Here is a 4,689-nt window from a genome sequence, read left to right as displayed (position 1 = left end):
TATATACCGATGAAATGTATACAAGTTATGCGCGAAGTTCATATGGGCCACATCTCTGCACAACTCATAGATGATATACAAAAGGCACTCACCAAACTTCATCTCCATGCAGTTTATGGGGTTTCAAATGGGGAGATAAACACGTTCTCCCCGTTTAAGCGCGGCTGACATAGTTCAAAACGGCCCGGACCCCACCCCGTGGTCGCGAGCGCTACCGAGCGCACGCCGACCACGGCGGGCCTTGCTCAGCGGGAACAAAGGAACAACACACTGGCTGACACAAACAAGGCATTTATTGCTATAACAACAATAACGCCAGCTAGCAACAAAATACACTGACGAATCGAGGATGTCTGACTCACCAGCACGGTTACGAGCGAAACGTTCGCCCACGGTAGGGCAAAGGGATAAACTCCGAGGCCCGACGGGACGGGCTCGGCGGGAGCAAGTTCCGACCAAGAGGCGCCCGTGGCGAAGAGCGGAGTGGCGCGCGGAAACGTCCGCTTGCGTTCCCGGTGCCGAGCAGAAGAGCGCGAGCCTTCCCCCGCGCGCGAGCGGCAAAACACGCCATCCGTGGCGCTGCTGTCGCTGCGACGCGAGCGCCCTCCCTCCCCTGTTAGCTAAAAGTAACCGAACCGAGAGGAGTGCTTTGCGGGGGAGCTAACTACAGTAGGGGGTGCAATGCGGGAAAGTGAACGCAGGGGACGAAGGCGTCCCCACAAGTTACACCGAGGTGAATGAATCCCTGAACACCGGGCGCCTGGAATCATCTGGCCTTATTCACCAACGTGGGATACTACTATCCGTTACAAATACGAAATAAATCTTCACTATGACTGCGTTAGAGAAACTTTTCTTACTCTTCCTAAGTGCTTCTATATGAGCGGCGAACTCGGACTCCAGCACACGTGGCATCATGCTACGCTATCTCCCAGATCCGGATGGTTGCAGATAGGCCCAGCAGGACGCCTCGAGAATTTATACTCCAGTACTCAATCGAGCGCAAAGCTCATAACGAACTCCGCGACTGATACCCCAACACCTCCCCACACTCTAAACACAAATACGTCTATATAGTGTTACGACCCATCTTGAGACCCGAGATTCAACAGTAGCACCATTTCGACGGGACGTTTGAACCCCAAGATGACCCCACGGCTCGGTGCCAACGACCTTCTAGAAGGTTCTAGAAGGACCGACGACCGGGGAAGATAAGTTGCCCCTCGACTGAAAGAAGCCCGGAACGAATCAGAGGAAGCCGGCCCAGCTGCGTCTGCGAAGTCAACAGGCCACTCCTGTGTTCGATGGACGCGAGTGGCCAACACAATGCTATAGAGATGCGGACTTGGCATCTTCCTCGCCAGTTCCCACGTGCGGGCTCTCAACAGGTGTCTTGGCCAGCTGCGTCTGTGACGTCATCCTGCCACACCTGTGTTTGATGGACGCGAGCGGCCAACTCAGTGCTACAGTGGTGCCAGTGCTACAGTGGTTCATCCTCGCCAGTTCCCACGTGCGGGCTCTCAACAGGTGTCTTAGTTGGCTGTGCTAGTGCCGATCTTTTGTGTCGCGATGTATTGTCGCCTGGTGAAAGGGCGGAGCCTTGGGCTATATAACCTGCTACCAAAGTGAGCACGAACGCTCTGGACCTTAGGTAATAGGTTCATCCAGTGTGGCTCTGAACCTTCGGTAATAGGTTCATCCAGTGGCTCTGAGCCTTGGGTAACAGGCTCATTCAGACGCTCGACGCAATGAACTCTTAAATTTTGATTCCTTGTTCTTCTTTTTGTAAATAACTGTCTTGGTTTCTTGCCATTATATCTGCTTGTTTTTTTGTAATCTCCAACTTCGAAGCTTCAGACTGTTCCTCATCCCGAACGAGCCCCTTGGTGTTGCAACAACTGGCCACGCTACCTCGAGCCGTAACAACTGGTGGCAGCGGTGGGATCCTGCTACCTTGCGTCACAACAATAGGAGTAAATGCAGTCACCTGTCCACTAGCGCACTCCCTTTTAAAAAGGGAGCACGTTAGAGGGCACCTTACTCCCTTTTTACTCCTTTCTGTTTAGAGTGCACCAGAACCCCCTCCCAACTACGAAGGAAACCCCAGTTCCTCCCGACAAGGAAACCCCGAGCACTGGAAAACGTCCCAGTCACCTTTATCCCCAAACCTTCCAAAAATTCGTTGGGGTTCAACCCGGCTGAACCTAGTTTACAGTGCGGAAGCTCGAAGCGGAGGCAATAGACACCTTTAGCATACCGTGTTACCGTTACCGGAGTACCGTGAGCCCGCGCGCAGCCAATGCGCATGCGTAAATCGCCTTGACGGCGCCACGTACCCGGCAGCTGCGCGCGCGCAGGGAGCATCGGGACCAATCAGAGCGGGCTCAGCGGCGGTGGGCGGATACCCGGTACTCCGGTAACGGTATGCTAAAGGTGTCTAATGGCAGCGTCCGCTACCGTGCAGCTTCCTCTGCATTGTTAGCGCCGCTGCTGCCCCCGCTTCTCCAGATGAGCCTCTCGTTCTTCTTGGGCCCTGCTTCAATCTTAGCACACTTCCTCGCTCTATCCTTCAACGACGCGCCCTGTCGACGTTCTTGATCATAAAAATCATCGGATCCAATCAGCCGTCTACGATACGCAGCCGAAGCACTGGTTCCAGCGCGATGAACGGCGAGTCACGTGGTTCAACGCAACTGCGATGTGAGCGTTTAATCACGTTGTTCAACGCAGTTGCGAAGGCGAGCGAACGCCGCCGGCTCCACGAACCGCAGCTGCGCCGAGGCCCCCGAGGAGGCCCTCCTCGCCCCTGGCACGCAGGCCAAGGGGACGGGGCAGTCACACGGTATGACGTCACAGCCACACTCCTGCTCCGCCACTTGAAGGTCATTCCCTAGACAATGTGTGGCCCATTTGCCTTGCCTCATGCCTAGGTAAGCTTATGGAACAGGTGGTTCTCAACTGCCTCCAAAACTAGATGAATGATAACGACTCCTTTTAAAAACATGCTAGATTTGCGCCCGCAACTCTCTGCACACGACATTATGCTCCGCATCTCTAAAGAAGTTCTCGATCCCATACATAAGTGCCGAACTGGAGTTTCCCTAGCCTTAGACTTCAACAAACATTTCGACGTGAAACACGAGGTAATCCTCACCATAATACCCAGCCTAAACACTGCAGAACGTGTTAGTGACTACATCCGTGCCATTTATTGGACAGAGCAGCTGAACAACAGTATGGCCCCCTCCGCTCCAATCCTTTTGCTCTGGTAGCAAGAGCACCCCCCAGGGTCCATTCTCTCCCCCGTCTTATTTTCACCCTCGTGAACCCTCTCTGCTATACCACATCTCTCCCACTCCATCTACGCCGACGATAACGCCCTCTGGGTCACACCAGGCGGTAATGCTAGCTAGAATAGAGGAAACACTGCAGGAGGCAGTAGGAGGCATTGCATCATGCTCACAGTTGGCCTAAACTGCCCCCCCCCCCCCCCCCCCCGGTTGGATTGGAAGAGATTTATTCACCGGCAGAAAGTGGTTCAAAGCGAGTTCTTGGTCGCGCTAGATGGCCGTCGCCCCGTGGCTTACAGCGACCTCGTTGGCTCACTCCACTGCCCGGAGTTGGATCTCCGGGTCGGAGCTGAGCAGCACGGCCTCCCACTGCTCCAGAAGTTAGAACCCTTAATCATCAGAGGCTGTCTCAACTCCCAAAACTAATTAACCGTTGCACCACTGCACTAGGAGGAGTATGAGGACTTCCAGAGATCAATGAATGTTGAGAATGACCTTCTGCATATATTGGAATCACGCTATCGCGTCATACCCTCAAGGCAGAGCTCAAGTGACCCTCCAACTTTTTGCGGTGGCGACTGTTCTTGATGAGTTCATCAGTGGTTGACTTTCGCCGATAATCAAATACGCAAAAGGATGCTCGGGGCTGAGGGTTCCACACCCGCCGTCGTCAACAGTTTACAAGTCGCTTCAAAGCGAATAAGAAGTTTCAGATCGCGCTGTCAGCTGTTTCTGCATGCGCAGCTTAGTTTCGTTTAGTGCTGATGTTGATTTCAAGAGCAGGCCCTGCCATTCGCGTCAGGTTGCAACTGCCGCAGCGCTTCTTTCGTTTCCAAAGGGTACGGTACATACAGTGTCGATACCGCAGCAGAAAGCCCCTATGCTGGGAGTTTATCCCTTATTCCTAATAAAGGGCGCTGCCTGCTCACGCATATTAAGCGTGGCAATGCATCAGTGCAATTTCGTAACCACATTCTCGCTTTGGAGGGAATTACGAGAAATAAATAATCATACTCTGTTTTCTCATATCTTGCCTCTCAGTGTATGAGCAGCAGAGTCACCAAAAAAAGAAAAGAAAGGGCTGCTAATATACATTTCCGTAAAAAATGCTCAACTGAAAGTTTTTTGGAGAGCTTCATCCTTTTGGCTCCAGAGTGAGAAGTGCTTGTCCCCCTTAGTCATTAAAAACAACAAAGGAGTGGGCTCATGACAAAAGAACTAAATAAACAGGAAAGAACGTTTGTTTACAGGCCGGACTACACGACACAGTGACACATGGGGAAAGGCTCCTCTCCTTACCGGCTTAGTCTCAGCTGCAGTGCTACAGAAAGTCGACCACGAGTATAACAGGTGGTGAGCGAGCTGGGCACGTGATCTGAAATAGTTTCATTAGACAGGC

Source organism: Amblyomma mixtum, chromosome 1 (assembly GCF_055824585.1).
Source record: "Amblyomma mixtum isolate Tamu chromosome 1, ASM5582458v1, whole genome shotgun sequence".
Taxonomy (NCBI): Eukaryota; Metazoa; Arthropoda; class Arachnida; order Ixodida; family Ixodidae; genus Amblyomma; species Amblyomma mixtum.
This window is presented reverse-complemented; position numbering follows the sequence as displayed.